The sequence below is a fragment of the Choloepus didactylus genome, chromosome 2, assembly GCF_015220235.1.
Source record: "Choloepus didactylus isolate mChoDid1 chromosome 2, mChoDid1.pri, whole genome shotgun sequence".
NCBI classification, from domain to species: domain Eukaryota; kingdom Metazoa; phylum Chordata; class Mammalia; order Pilosa; family Megalonychidae; genus Choloepus; species Choloepus didactylus.
The window spans coordinates 105789661-105806995 of NC_051308.1; the positions used below are offsets into that span (position 1 = coordinate 105789661).

The 17335-nt window shown below is 36.9% G+C and overlaps 1 pseudogene; it reads right to left on the bottom strand.

Moving 5' to 3' along the window:
- Positions 1-5573: 5573 nt before the first annotated feature.
- LOC119512522 lies at positions 5574-7521 on the bottom strand (annotated as a pseudogene).
- Between the last annotated feature and the right edge of the window lie 9814 nt (positions 7522-17335).

Genomic DNA, 17335 nt, shown 5'->3' on the forward strand with positions numbered 1-17335 from the left:
AGGATTTATGGCCTATTATTTTCTTTTTTCCTGCACCCTACCATTACTAGCCTTCTGTGTCACTGCTCTCTCTCTCTCCAAGCACTGCCCTTGACTGGAAACCAGCAACACTGCCCTGCTATTGCCTGCCTGGGGTCAAGAAGTGACGGGGAAGGATATTTTTTCTGTGCCAATCCCCTTTGCTGATTTCCCCTGGGGTTTCCTGTTCCTTTGGGTATGAAGTAACTTTTGTGTTGCTCCCAGCTTTCATGGCTAGACTCCCCCATCACTCTCACATACTTCCTGGGATACTTTATCTAACTGCATTTGTCTCGAATTTCTGGTCCACTAAGAATTCCATTTCTGTTTTTAACCACTGGCTGTAATCCTTTTTTAAAAATCCCTGTAATTTCTAGGATTTGGTAGACAGTAGGGTTGTGGAGTGGAGGAGAGGAGGAATATTACATGCACTCATTGTGCCACATTGGATGCCTAATACCAGAGATCCCAAGTCTTCCTTACCATCTTCTGAATTTTTTTCAGAGAGCATGTATCACTTTTACAATCAGAAAAATATCAACTGATAGGGCATTATTTCAGAATAAAAGAAGAAAAAGAGAAGTGATTGAGTAGAAGCCGTGCAATAGGTGGCCTTCCCAGATCTCACCTACCATTTCAGTTAGCCAAATGTGTCACTGACACATGCAACGTACTCTTACAACATCCAATATCCTTGTTTTTGCCCTAACTTAGGGGTCACACTAGTGATACATCAAAGTTTGACTTTGCTTTTGGTATTTAACCAAAATCTGCTAAATGTACTGTGGGATCCCTGGGCCCAGGGCCTTCCCCAAAGGCCTTGAAGACTGTGCACACAGCAGCTTGCATGACCTAGGTCAGTTAAGGTTTGACCTACTCTCCTTGTAAAATCAGGCCTCCGGTGCTAAATGTAATCTATAGCTTACCTCCTTCCTGAAATTTCCTGAGATACTATTATCTGCAAGGTAACTGATAATCCTCCCCTCTTCCCTGTTGACTACAATTGATCCTTCACTATGTCACAAGACCCCTGCTCTGTGCCTGTGCTTTCATTCCCAATGGAATGTCTTTGTCTCAAGCCCTTCTAGCTGGCCCAATCACCCACCCCAAAGTGAGGAGTACCTTCACATTGAGCTCTGAGCTCGCTGCTCTTCAGGGTGGCTCACTTCCATTTCCCTGTAAGTAAGCCCTGGATAAAAGCTCATGCCTCAAACCTTGCCCGGTGCTTTCTTTAGTCTTTTGGCTGCAAAAGCCCCCTTAGGCAGTGACATCTGCTAAATCTGGTTGCAGTTTTGGCTTCAGTCTTTGCAAAATGGCTGAAAATCTTCTTCAATGACATTTTTTGGCATCCCTGAATTTGTAGCTGAACAATGATCATGTGATAGCATAAATTATTGTCTGTTATCAGTCTATCAACCACAGAAATCTGAATATAGCAAGTCATTTAGATTTTTTAAAAATATCTGAATATTCAATTTCATATTTAGTTAAGCACTCTAGCTGTGACTTGAGATCAAATAACTTTTTATGCTTCATATGTTGAAATTCTATCAGCCAATTGAAATGTGCATTTATATTTATTATTACAAGAAAAATTAATAATTGTGAGATTTGTTAATTTTCTGTACAAATTTAAGTGCTTTAAATAGAAATAAGTGGGAAAATAGATTAATAGTTCATATAAATATTAGAGATAGTGTGTTGTTAGATAGCTTTAGAAGAACATCATATCCTTGTGAGGCTAATAAATATTTATAGAAATATAAATATACAAAGTATAATAATGGAAATTAGATATCAGAATTCTAATCTTTGTAAACTTGTTTGGTGTTCTGTATTTATACTGCTAAAACAACTTTAAAGCACAATATTAATTTTTAGCTTCTCAAATTCCTTATAAGCCATGAATCTTCACAAGTTTTATATATGAATTTATAGCAGAATTTCTGTTTTGCCATGAAAATCCTATATGACAATATCCAGGATAAATTATTTTAATACAGAAAAATATAATTAAAAATATGAAGAAAAGAAGAAAATGACAGAGAAAGATGAGGTATTTCCCTCAAGATATTTTGCTTCTCCCCCATCTCAGTTTCTTAGTTGAAAAGTAATTACCTAGCATCCCTAATGTGTTTTTTAGTGACTGCTAGAACAATCTAGAATCTAACAATGAAGACTGAATGTCCCTGTTCTGAAACAGCAAATGTTTAAACATGATTACTAAATGTTTAATAATTAAATTCCAATGCCATTAAGTTTTTGATAAGATTTTAATTTTATTTCAGTTTCTCAGAAATGCAGTCTGGTAATATGGGGCTTCAGCATTACCTTCAGTAAATATGGACTTTAACACTCAACCATTGATTATTTGGTTAAAATATGTATTCAATTTACTCTATTCATTAACATCATTTAAATAAAATGAAATAGAATAGAGAATGTGATGCATGTAGTAAGGCTAAGTACTGTTTTGTGAATGTTTTGTTTCAGTCTGCATATGTTTGTGCACACACACATACACATTCATGTACATAAACCTACACCAGGTTATAACATGCATGTCTTACTAGAGGTCATGGGTCATGGTAAAAAGAGTTTGAAACTCACTAACTTAGAGAGAGGGAAGATGCTTGGTGTGGAGTAGGAGGATAAATATAAACTGCTGGAATTGCTAACAAAAGATAGTCATGCAAAGTTTTGGAAAATGTTCTTTTGAAAAGGACTGCAAATACATAACCTGCAGAAGGATGCAATAGCGATCAGAACTTAAGAATATGTGGGAGTGAAAATTAATTAGCAAAATAATATAAAATGTTTTCTTAATTCCGTTTAAGCCATGTATCTTCACAACTTTTAAATTGGAGAGGTAAGAACATAGGGATTGTGGTAACTAATAATAAGGATAATGATAATAATATATTACATCTCTTAACACTTCCTGAAATTACCTCAGCAGTTTCTGCTTTGTTTCTTCTAATTTAGTTGACTCATACAACAGTCCAATGGGAAAGAGGAGCAGGAATTGATAGCTCCATTTAGATTTAGTTACTTGCTTAGGGAAACACGTCTTATTAGGAACAAAGGTGCTTCTCACATTCATGTCTTCTTACAATTTTGTGCTTTCCCCAATAAAAGAGTGCAGTTGGGAAGTGAAGGAGAGAGCCCATATGTCTGGGGGAACCAAGGAATACAATTAACTTCTGTTGCCGATGACCTAACTGGAGCAGTTTCAGACTAAGTGACTGTGGTGAGTCTGGAGGATCATCCAGAAGAGAATTTCCCCTTATTCTTTAGCATCTGGAGAAGAGACTTTACCGTTAACCAGGGAGATAAATAAGACTGATGGCAGGAAGGGGAAATTAAAAAAAGGAAAACCAGAAACAAAAATCTCTGAGGCAGTTGCCTCCTGACATGGATGAGATTGAACTCTCTGTGTTTGATATATAACATAACATAACATAACATAACATAACATAACATAACATAACATAACATAACAAACATAATATGTTAGCAGAACTTTCTGGGGATTATAGCCTATTATCTTATTCTAATAAAAATAAATTTGTCTCTTTTGTCATTTGCAAGTAACTTGTATCCAATGTTTCATGTGTTTGTCACAAGAAGCTTTGGATATAAGTTTTATAGGTGAGAAAACCGAGGCTCAGAAAGGTTAAATACTTTATTCAAGTTAATGTGATGAATAAGGAAGTAGAGTCAGGACTCAAAATGGAGCTTTTCCCTCCTAATGTTTATGTTCTTTTCACTTCACTCGGTTGATGTCCCAAAACTGCTACCTAATATTTTATGTGACCACCTAAGTTTTCAGATATGGATTATCTATTACCGAAAAGGTTGAAGGGACAGGGCAGTATTTTCAAGGCTATAGCCTAAAATTAAAATAAAAGCTGTTTATTTATTTACTTACTGAGTTAAGGTAGAAGTGACCATTAGCAAACACAGGGTGCTTTCATGTTGGATTCAGTTTGATTTCAACATAACTTTTCAAAAAAAATATAGTGGAATCTATGTATGACTGAACTCTAATGGGCTTATAAGAAATTAAAATATTTGGACACAGCACTAACTTTTGAAATTAGCATGTCACTTGGAACGTGTGAGACATTAAACAATAGTTGGAACTGTACACCAAACTAAGACTCTGCCTAGTTCTGTCATCAGTCAATGCCCATTTCACATATTCATCCATTCAGACATCATGGGAAATGTTCACTATAGTATTAGAGGAATGTATGAGGTTTGGAGATTGGGATGTGAGGAAGTAGTCTGAGTGATTTCTTCTCCACAGTATCTCATTTGAGGATTCGCAAAGGTAAGGATACTGCAGTTGGGTGTTTCAAAATGAGGAGGAGAGTACCCAGGCTGAATGAGCAGTGAGAGTGGCAGTAAGTAATTTTCACCAAGAAAGAATAGGCTGTAGGATTGCATGAGAATGTGAAATATGAACTGGAAACTGTGAGTCACCAGGTATTGCTGGATTATAGGCTATGAGGAGCTGGATGATGGGTACAAAAGAGAAGCCATAGAGATGAAGGTGGCTACTGAAGGATCTGAAGGATGGCATATGAATTCAGGTATAAAGTATCTTAAATGATTGAATTGATAGTTTGATGAGTCTTTTTCTTTTGTGGAGTCACTGAGTTACCAGATGGCTAAATTCTCCTTACCCATCTGAATCCTCTCAAACTTCTCATCATCAATCCCTGCTCTAGATTGCCTCTTTTTTTCCCATCCACTGTTGTTTCTATCCATTCTGCAAGCATCTTCAAAGACAATCCCAGTTCCCTTTTCCTAGATTAAGAACATTCACACATAAGATCTCCAGCAACCTTCACATTATTCTATAATATAGATGCCAATACAAAGATTTGATGGTACCTCTTTCTTTAACTACATCTCCAAGAGATTTTAATCACTTTCTGAAAGTATTTCTCTTACATGATTCTGAAACTTTTAGGTCTCTATTTCCCCATATGGCTAATCTGGAAAAGATCCAGACTTCAAGGGCTGCTGACGTTTATTCCTGCTTATTATTTCTGATATCCATTTTATTTACAGTGTCTAAAATGCAAAGGAACTCAAATTGTCCATAAAGGAATGGCTGCATTAGGGGTTAAATCTATGTAGTTCTAAATGGGTAAAGGGGAAACATCATGTCCAAGTAAGAATGATGTAGAATATACTTTAAAATGTTAGCCTTCCCGTGGAGCAGCCTCTCCTCTTTAATTCTGTCTGCTATTCTGATCTCATTGAGTCCCAATCTGCCCAGACAGTCCATCTGCTTCTTGCACCAACAGGTTATTTCTCCTATAATTGATCTTTAATACCATCCCTGTTCTCTTGTGAGATGCAAGCTTGTGCTTTGGAGAAACTTCTCCTCTTCCAAATGGTTGAATTTATAGTCCCTTGGTTCTCTTTTCCTCTCATCCAACCACTGCTTAACAGGCCACAGGATTTTCATTCACAGTGACTGTGAGCACTGCTCCAGGTTTTTCTATCTAGAACATCTTCTAAGATCCTCATTTGAAAACTCAGGAGAGTTTTCTACCAATAGCCCTGCACAGAGAGTCATTAATCTCTTTGTTCCTTGGTGGGAACACCACAGGATTCAGTATGGGGTGATGAAGTGTAGGTCACTGAGATCAGCTGATCCTGATCCCTGGTGTTCTCTGATGTGGGCTTACCATTGGCAATGGAGGCACAGCCATAGCAGATGATGACCAAAGTGAGGTGGAAGGCACAGGTGGCAAAGGCCTTCTTCCAGCCCTCAGCAGAGGCAATCTTGAGGTTGGTGAGATGACAAGAATGTAGGAAAGGAAAACCAAACCCATGGGAACCAGGATCACCAGCACACTGATGATCAAATTCAGGATCTCACTGATGGCAGTGTCAATGCAGGAGAACTTCATCACTGGTCAGATGTTGCAGAAGATGTGGGCCACCTTTGTGATACAGAAGGGCAGCCTGAACACAGCTGACACCTTGTCATTGTTACAATGAGGCCAATGCTGCAAGCTCCCCATATCAGGTGGTTGTACACCCTCTAGTTCATGATGACCAAGCATCACAAGGGGTTGGACATGGCCACATCGCAGTCATATCCATTGCTGTGAGCAGCAGGCAGTTACTGATGGCCAAAGTGATGAATAAGAACGCCTGAGTGGCATAGCCTGCCAAAGAAATAAGCTGAATCAGGTTAAAGAGCATCTCGTTGTAATCACCAATGTGTACATGGTCTCTGCAGCTGACAACATGCTGAGGAGGAAGTACTTGGGGCTGTGAAGGTGATGATCAAGGCTAATGATGGTCACTATGATGACATTGCCTGCTAGGGTTAATATGTACAGTGTGAGGAACATGACAGAGAGGGTTAGCTGGCACTCATAGAAGCTGGAGAAATCCTGGAAAACAAAGTCACTCACCAATGTGTGATTAACCTTCTTCCTTAAATCAAATATGGTACCTAAGAAAGAAAATATTACATAAAGTACCTAGACCATAAGGATCTCTATCAAGTAGTAAGCTGGGAAAAATTCTTGTGTCTACCTCATATCTCTGCTTATAGAATTTTTCTTTTTTTCACTAAGTATGTACACATTTTTAGAATGAAACATTGTAAACTCATATCTTAGTTCTATCATACACTAACTTACCTTGAGCAAGAAATTAAAATCTCTAAGACAAGTTCCCTTATCTTTAAATGATGTAGCAATGATAACGACATCATAGAATTGTTGATAGAAAACTTTTAAATTGATGAGTATTATATTTATATTACATTTTGAAAAATCAGGTTGTTCAAATTCAGTGATGATATGCAGAATTCCAAGCTCTGTAGCAGCCTACTAATTCCTGAGCTTTTAGGTTGCAAACAATGCTTCTCACTGTGGCTTCTTTTTGCATCTGCATTCTTCTTCCAGTCCTTTGACTTGGATGATACTGCTTCTCTCAACTTCTGTCCCCCATCCCTCTTACCTAGTATCACTCATTCTTCAAAGCCGCACAAAACTACGTCATCTGTAAAATACGTTCCTCCTTATTCTCTCTTTCTCTCTGAGGCCCTAATGCCTTTGTATATTTAGGTAGTGAAGAACTGATTACTGCTTCTTTTGTATGGAAAACACCTTATAGTACATTGGTGATTGATTATAAAACATGTTCACATTTCCTCCCTAGAGCAGGGAGGACAGCGATTCATATTTCTCTTTAGATGCAGAAAACATGGATCTGCTCTGTTTAGGGAATTGTCCATGAACACAATGTATCAAAGGACAAAACCAAGACTTGGTCCCAGGTCTTCTGGTCCCACGTCCATCCTTCCTCTCACTAAACAAAACTGAATTTTGGAACTTCCCACACCACCATTCAATTATACTCCCTGAGAACAGGGACTATGTACTTCTACTCTTTATGGCCCCAGTGTGGCTGCTACAACACAGAGTGAAAATATCTGCTGGTAGAATCCTTACATTGTTCCATCGTGCAGATAGCCCAGTAAGAAGCAGAATGCTGGAGCACCATAGTAAAGGTTTCTTCAAAGAAGAGGAAGGATAAATGCTTTTAACCTCTATCTCTTTTTCTCTGATGCCTGTGCCAATTGACAGCAACAAGCAACTAAAGCATTGGGCTAACTTTTAACATTGGAATAATAGCCTAATGATACTAGAAGAAAGCATGGTATTATTAAGTTCTAATTTGAAAATACACTGGTAATGCAGCTTTTCTAGTAGTCTTCACCCTATTACCAACCAACATATAATCATGTGTAACAGGTCAGCTGTAAAAAATAAGTTCAGTAATAGAATAGATGGAATTGCCAAAAAAGTGCATTTTGCTGGAAGCAAAGCAAATTAGCCACATTACAAGATGATTTACTACTGGGCACATTTCAAAGGTAATCTCCTTTAGTGCTTTTAAAATTAAATTTAATTCATCTTTTTTTCAGAAATAGACTGTATTTCATAATGGAAATGTACAAAAAGATATTTATAAAGGTTTCCTGCAGTTATGCTTCAACTCCTCAGAACACGGTATGAAAGGAAATACGAGATAGTTGCAAAAAAGTAAATTTTATATTAGATATTAGGGACCACTCTTGAAGGGAGAGTTGTTTGATCCATTATGTATAGCCTGGTGAGTCACTGTAAACATGCTCCATGAGGCTTATAAACAGAGTATCTGTTGACTCTGATTTGTTTGAAGACAGAAATATGGACAAGGGAGCACAGCTGAGTGGTAGAGCCACATTCTTTATTACCACATTAGTTAAGAAATTCTCTAATCCTGGGAGGTCGTGATTCCTTTGGATTATCAGGAGAGTTTTCAAAGTAGTAAATCAAGGAAAAAAAAACACAAATTCATAGACAAGAGGATCCTTGTGCACTTGGTATAATCTGACCCTTTAACAACAACAAAATCCATACATGTATTTTGTTCCCCAACTGGTTCTCTTCCTTTTCCCAAATCTCACTTACTTCTCACTTGGCAAATCTGTGGCTCAGCAGAAAAAATGGAGGCAGAGGTAAGAGATGTGGCCCATCCATCACCAACATTCACAAACCAACGTCATGAAGAAAAGGCATCTGAATGGGGTTGTTCCTGCCCTGGGGCCTCACTGGAATGGCAGTAGAAGGAAAGTTACAGGGGGTCCCTTGAATCTTAGTCCGTCCCTCCAGCTGTAGGAAGAGCCTTTGGCACGTGAGAAGGGCTCTCTGAGGATCTTAGGGACATTCCCTGAGCACTCCTGAGGCCTGTAAGGACTAAGAGGGAGCAGTCGGCCAGGGCCAGGGGAGCTCGTTACGCCTGAGGCACATTTACCAGATTACATGGGTTTGTGCTCTGGGCATCTTGGAGCAGTTTTCATTGCTAGTAGAAACAGCAGTGGCTTATTCGTCAGATTTCATTTTTTTAAAATAAATATTCTATTTTTATATAGCTATGCCTTGGAAAACCATGGTTACAAAGCCCAAGTGAGCTCTAACTAAGAGTAACTGGCTTGGATTTCAGCTCTCCCTGTAGTCAGGATCCCTGCTCAGCATTGCAAACTGTTTTGGTTTTGGTTTGTTTTGTTTTGTTTTCCCCTTTGTCCAGAACTGAAACAGTCAAATCTGACTATAGTTTTTGTTGTATGGGATTCAGAAATGGGAGATCAAAGACCAATAGATAATAGAGACTACTCCAGAAGGCCAGGAGACCATTGGAAACCTGAGCCAAGATTTCATTCTAAGGGACAGCAGACCAGCAGGCAGATACTTAAATACACTGGACTGCATGAGTTCAGTCTGGGGTTATCTCATCATTGGTTTCCCTGCGCCAATCCCAGGGACATTTTTATTTATTTATTTATTTATTTATTTATTTTTGGTAAGAGCATCTTATTCTCACTATATGCATTCTCTTTTATACTCACTCTTATCCATTTCATCACCATCATCATCTGAGCTCCTGTTAAAAATCAGGATGCCATCTTGGAGGAAGATGTACCAGCAATTTTATTTCCCACTAGAGAGGGTGTCCTTTTATGTTTCAAGAGTTGAAAAGGGAAATCTAGTAGAATTCTGGGTGTATGAATATCTAGGAAAGAGGACAGCATCACTTGCACCCAGGGTATTGGTCCAGGCAGTTATGAAGTCCTGACCAGTTTTAATGGGGGAGCAGAGATTGAGAGTGGCACACTGTCAGGAGAGCATGTGAGATGGGGGATATTATCACATCTATCTTTGCAAAATACAATCTGCCACACTGAATCAGTATCTACTCTTAGATGGTTTAGGTCAGTTGTCCTCAGAAGGAAACAGGAGACAAAATAAAAATTATACTAATAAAGCTCCATACTCTCTCTACTGGTTGTTTATGTACACCTGATCACCCCTTTTGGAATGCTTAAGTTCCAAGTATTCTTGGAAAATGAAGGGAAAATGTGAGCCTCCCCAAAAGGGAGATCCTGGATGTCTTGCTAATTAGAAACTTTAGATTCTTTCAATTTTAGGTGAAAAATAAAAGGGATATACATTTACTGTGTTAGTTGATAGTTGTCAAAGGCAAACAAAACTTTCTGGACAATATTCAAAATTAACAAAGCTTGGTTAGACTGCAAAGAAAATTCTAAAGTCACCGGTTGGGATTTGCCTATAGGTTTAAGTGACCATTTATGGACTGGGCATATGTCATGATCATTTTTAAAATTTTAAAATATAATATTTAATCATTTTAAATATAATACTTAATATTTACAAAATATGCTTAAAATGTACATTATGAAACTTAGTAATAAAGTAAACATTTTGGAACACATCACCCAACTCAAAACTCTCTTATGGATTTTTCATTTTTCCCATCTCCCTATCTCCTTAGCCCCTACACTACTACCACCAGTGGTTGCTATTATACTGATCATTATGCTTATTTTTACACCTTTATTTTTGAGCTTTATAAAAATGTTATACTGAATGCAGTTTTCTGGGATGTGCTTCTTTTTAAAATTCAATGTTACGTTTCTAAGATCCAGAATGTCTTTTACAGTTAGCACCTGCTGCATTGTCTTTGAAAAAAATTTGACTTCCAAGTCAGAATAATCTCTGTTATTTTCTTTCCAAATGTATTGACATTATACTTTTCATATTTAAATCCATCTGGAACTGATTTTTGTATATGTGGTAAAGTAAATGTACAAATTAGTTTTTCTTTTTCAAATGCATAACCAATTGTCCTGGTACCTTTCTTTGAAGAGTCTCTTCTTTGCTCAGTGGTCAACAATTCTATCTCTGGCACATGTCACAAATCCCTATAAGGATAGGTCAGTTTGGGAGCTCCCTATTCTGCTCCATTGGTCAATTTGACTCCTTGTAACAAAATCACATTATCTTAGCAATTATAGCTTTATAGTCTTAGTTATCAATTAGGTCAACTCCACTTACCTTGTTTTATTTCTCAGTAGTTGGCCCTGTACATTTCCATACAAATTTTTAAATCAGCTTTGGGGAACTGCATTAAATTAATAGATCATTTGGGATGAACTGATATAGGCTATCCATCCATTCATTTAAGTATCTTTAATTTGTGTCAGGGGTCTCCAAGACCACCCTCAGGCTCAATGGTTCACTAGAAGGACCCACAGGTTTCAGAAAAGCTGTTATATTTATACTTTATTACAGTGACAGGATACAGATTAACATTAGCAAAAGGGAAAGGAGAATGGAACAAAGTCAGAGAGAAACCAGGTGCCAGTCCTCTCCCAGTGGTCAACAGATGGGCCTAATTCTCCCAGTGATGATAAATGACAACGTATACAAAGTGTTGCCAATGAGGACAGCTCACTCAACCTTGGTACCCAGGGATTTTATTGGAGAGAAGAAGGGTTCTCAGTCCACACACGCATGCAATGCCTGAGTGACGACCTCAGCTATTCAAATTCTAGCCCTCCAGAATAAAAACAGGTGTTCAACATAGATCATTGTTATAGCTAAAATCGTTAGCATAAACAATCTGATCAAACTGATACTGCGTGATTCAAGGCCTCAGGCATACAAAAACACTCTTATCAGGCAGAATATTCCAAGGGCTCAGAGCTCCTATCCCAGGAGCAGGTCAAAGGTCAGTCCTCAAGATCGGCCTTTCTTGGGAATGTATAGGATTTGAGCAATATAGGCCAGCCAAATTAACCCTCTTCTTCACAAATGTCTTTAAAAGAATTTAAATAATTTCCTCATCTGAACTTTCTTTTTAAAGTTTTTTTTTTTTGAGACATTTTTAAGACTCAAGTTCAAGTTTACACAATATTTGCAAGAATTGTACAAAAATTTTGAATTTTTATCCAGATTTCCCAATGGCTTACATTTTGTCCTACTTATTTTATCATTTTTGATCCCTTTCTCTCTCACTCTGTTTCTATCCATCAACCTATCTACTTATCCATATATTTCTGAATATATAATGTTTTCCAAATCACTTGAAAATAAGTTGGTGTCATTGGACCCTAAATTCTTCAGTGTGTATCCCCTACGAAGAATTTTGTTTGGCATAGCCATAATATAGTTATTAAAAACAATATATAAATAATATTATACAATAATTCTATTATCTAATCCACAAGTTATATTTAAATTATCTCAGTTATCTCATTATCATAATTTATTTCTAACCTTTTAATTTTTTCCCAGTCTAGAACCAATCCAGAATTACTCATTGCATTTTTTTTACTTTTAACTTTAGACTGTAGTTTGCATTGATTGTATTTTTCCTCCAATACCATCCCATTTTCAACTTCTTGCAAAGTTGACATTCATTTGTTCTCCCTCATGTAAAAGCATTCTTATATTTGTACATTTAATCACAATCATTGGTCATTCTAGGTTTCACTAAGTTATACAATCACAATCTATCTTCTATCTTTCCTTCTGGTGTCAAAAATACCCCTAACCTTCCTCTTTCAACTGTACTCACAGTTATCTTTGTTCAGTGTACTTACAATATTGTGCTATCCATTTCTGGATCTATATAATCAATCCTTTTGAACATTCTATTCTCCTACAGCATCAAATGCCCAATCTTTACCCTCTTTCTATCTTCTGATATCTTCATTTCTACACTCTTCTCAAACTTCTATCTCCCTGTAGCACTCCCTTTAATATTTTTTGTAGAAGAGGTCTCCTATTCATGAACTCTCTCAGTGTCTGTTTATCTGTAAATATTTTAAACTCTCCCTCATTTTTGAAGGGCAGTTTTGCCAAATATAGGATTCTTGGTTGGCAGGTTTTCTCTTTCAGTATCTAGAATATATCAAACCACTGCCTTCTCACCGCCATTGTTCCTGCTGAGAGATCCGCACTTAGTCTTATTGAGCTTCCCTTGTATGTTATGGATTGCTTTTCTCTTGCTGCTTTCAGAATTCACTCTTTGTCTTTGACTTTTGAAAATCTGACTAGTAAGTGTCCTGGGGTAGGTCTATTTGGATCAATTCTGTTTGGGGTATGTTGTGCTTCTTGGACCTGTAATTTTCTGTCTTTCATAAGGGTTGTGAAATTTTCATTGATTATTTCCTCTATTATACTTTCTGCCCCTTTTCTCTTCTCTTCTCCTTCTGAGACACCTATAGCATGTATATTCATGTGCTTCCTATTATCATTCAGTTCCCTGAGACCTTGCTCAAATTTTTCCATTCTTTTCCTTATCTGTTCTTCTGTGTGTAGGATTTCAGATGTCTTGTCCTCTAGTTCACTAATCCTTTCTTCTGCCTCTCCATGTCTACTGTTGTATGTCTTCACTGTGTTTTTCATCTCTTCTGTTTTGCCTTTCATTCCCATAAGTTCTGCTATTTGTTTATTCAAGCTTGTGAACTCTTCTTTATGGTCATTCAACATCTTCTTTATATTCTTCATCTCTTTTGTCACATTTTCTTTCAACTCATTCATTTGATTTAGAGGTTTGTTTGAACATCTATAATTAGTTGTTTCAACTCCTGAATCTCAGTTGAGGTGTGTTCTGGTTTGCTAATGCTGCCATTATGCAAAACACCAGAAATGGATTGGCTTTTATAACGGGGGCTTATTTAGTTACACAGTTACAGTATTAAGGCCATAAAATGTCCAAGGTAAGGCATCAACAATTGGGTACCTTCACTGGAGGATGACCAATGGTATCTGGAAAACCTCTGTTAGCTGGGAAGGCATGTGGCTGGTGTCTGCTTGCTCCCAGGTTGCATTTCAAAATGACATCTTCTAAAATGTCTCTGTGTCAGCTTCTCAGGGCAAACTCTGGGCTATCAGCAAAACTCTGCTTTCAATGGCCTTCTTCAAAATGTCCCTGTAAGTTGCAGCTCCTCTCCAAAATGTCACTCTTAGCTGCTCTGACATCCCTATGCTTGTGAGCTCTTTTTGTAGGACTCTAGTGAATTAATCAAGACCCACCCTGAACAGGTGGGACCACATTTCCATGGAAACATTCAATCAAGAGGTCACACCCTAATTTAAGGTGTCACTCACAGTTGGGTGGGTCACATCTCCATGGAAACAGCCTAATCCAAAGATTCCAACCTAATCAACACTAATACATCTGCCCCCACAAGACTGCATTAAAGAATATGGCTTTTTCTGGGGGACATAATATATACAAACCAGCACAAGATGTTACTTGTTCCTTTGGGCCATATCTTTGTGTTTCCTAGAGTGGCTCATGATTTTTTGTTGTCTAAGCACCTGATTTTCTTGATTAGTTTATTCTGGAGGTTGTTTTCTCTCTTTTGCCAAGGATTTTCTTGTTGGTTGTCTTTGATCGTTATCTTTTCTTTGTTTCTCTTGCTGGCCAGTTGTCAGATTGACTCTGTCCCCTAGTCTTACCCCCAAAATCAGGCATCCACCATGGCCTGCCACAGGGATGGGAGGTAAGCACTGGACTCTCCAGCATGTTCACTTCCTGTGATAATACAAAACTGCTGGCTTCCAGTGGTGCTCTGTTTTCTGCTGGCCAGCAAAACCTGTGTGTTTTAGAGCCCTGCTTTAACAATTGGGTCTTCTGTATTTCTCAGCCAAAACAGGGCCAGGTTTCCATAAAGGGTATGTAGACCAGCTCCTGTTGTCCTAAGGATCTGAAGCATCTTTTGAAAAGTTTCAATTCCCTTGCACCTTTTGGACTGTACAGCAGATGGTGCTATTCAGTAACTTAACCATCCTCACAGGCTACTTTGCCTCCAAGCACAGGCTATATCTACACAAGTGAGCTGAAACTGTGGGATTCCTATGCCCTCACTTTATTGGCCAAAATTCGGCCCGATGTGCTGCTCCACCTGGTATTTCTTCTCTTTCTTCAATTTGGCATTTGCAGGGTCCTTCTCTAGTCTATATCCTCCTCCAGAATTTCAAAGAATTCAGAAGTGAGCAACACTTTTGGAGAGAAGTTTTCAGTAGCTGTTTATGTCACCTTGTTGATGGTGTCCTACTAATTGCACTTTGTTATTGTGTTTCTTTAGTGCTCTTTAATCTTAAACAATATTTTGGATTTCTTTGTCTTTCTTGACCCTGTTACTTTTGAAGACTACAGCCCAAATATTTTGTAAAATGTCTCTTAGTTTGAATTTGTCTGAACAGTGCATTATAATTTCCCCCCACATTCATGTTCAGTTTCTTTGTCCCTACTTCCTTTCTTTGTAATTACCTTGACTTAATCACCTTCATAATTAGATTGAGATTATGACTTTTTAACAATAATACTGCAAAAGTGATGTATCATTTTCAATGCATCATATCAAGCACATGATTTCAATTTGTCCCATTATTAGTAATGTTATTTGGGATCTCTTGTTTAAGATGATGTCCACTAGATTTCTCCATGGTAAAGTTACTATTTTTCCATTTTTATAAAGGTAATTCATAGTGTGATATGTTGAATCTACAATATCTTGTTCCTCATCAAATTTTTACTCCCTAGTTTTAAGATCCATTGATGAGTTTCTAATTCCATCATTCCTTTTACAGGTTGGAATTCTACTGTAAGAAAGACATTTAATCAACTATATATATATTTTTTTGATGTTCAAATCATCCCAGAATTTGCCAGTGGGGACTGCTTCAACCTGATTCCTATGTTCTTTTGACATGTCTTCCTAATAATGAGGCACATAATAATGAGAACTTCTTTACATTGTAGCCCAAGACACTCCAGGCTTCCTGTACCTGCTCTGCAATCAGCTCTTTCTCCAAGAGGCCATTTCTTTAGAGGGCTCTGGTACCATTTAGTGGAAAATGGTATTTAGAAACTGGGATTGGGTGCTAGTTGCTCTCATTGCCACTGGTATGTCATTACTTTTAGGCTTTCTTGGTGATAAAACAAAGTATATGTATGTGTAAGTGTGTGTTGTCTTGATATCTATATCTTAAAAACCATGAGTTCAATTCCAAACTGGCATCTCAGGGTACATCCTGGTGTTCTCCCTTTCCTTTCCATATTTGTAACTCCTTTCTCTAACAATAAGAAATCTGGTTTCCATTATTCTCAATATATTTGCAGATTTGCTCAAGTCTAAAATACACAGAAAGCAGTCTCAGAATTACTAACTCCTATCGCAAGTAAAAGCCAAACCTTCTAAATAGAGTAGATTTAAACATAATAAACATTTTAGAAATGTTCTATGCATACTCCTTTGTGTGTGTGTGTATGTGTGTGTATGTCTTTTTCTTTATGCAATTCAAATGGACTGCATTCTAGGTTCTGTTTTGCTACTTGCTTTTTCCCATAACAATACATTTTGGATATTTGTGAATTAATACATGAATATTTATCATATTCATTTGAAAAACTGCATATAAGAATATAGAATAATTTATCTAACCTACCCTGACTGTCAATGGTTATGGATATTTAGGCTGTTGACAGTTTGGGGCATTTACTAGGAGTATTGTAAAGAGAATCATTCTTCATATATACTTCTGCATCTCTGTAGGCTACATTCTTGAATGTATAATTCCTCGGTTAGTGATAAGTACATTTAAAAACTTTATAGCTATTGCCAAACTGAAACCAAAATAAGATGTACCAATTTACACACTCAGCCACACTGTTTGAGAATGCTTTCTTACCCACATTTCCGTCAATGATGGACATTATCTACACTTCAAATATTTGGCACGCTAATAGGTAAAAATGATACATCCTGTTTCTTTGAATTTTTATTTCTTTAATTATGAATGAAACTCAGTACCTTTCATATGCTTATCAGCCATTTATATTTCATTTGCTGTGAATGTCTATTTATACATCTTGCTTATTTTTCATACTGGATTTATTTGTCCTTTTCTTACTATAAGTGTTGTATGATAAGAAAATAAGGTTTTTATCATATGTGTTGCAAATATTTTTCTTCCATTTATCATTTTTTACTGGGCTTGTGGGTTTGAAATTTTATTAATATAATATATATATGTATTTATATCTTAATATAAATATATATCTCAGACTTCACTGCTTCTGCATTTTGTTTCATATATAAAAGGTCTCCCTAATGCAACATTATTTTTTTAATTACTTATACTCTCTTCTATACTTTTTATGTTTCAATTTTTTATTCATCTGGAATTTAATTGGTTATAAGAAACAAAGCTGGATATACTTCCTAAAACCATGTAGGATATAGCTTTTTTTTTTATTCCCAATAACTAGCCCATTGTTTCAATACCATATATTGAATAACAATAGTAACTCACACTGCTACTGACTTATGCTACATTTTGATAATTTGTCCCCACATTATTCTTTTAGAATTGTCTTAGTTATTCTCACATTTAATAATTGATGATATTTTCAT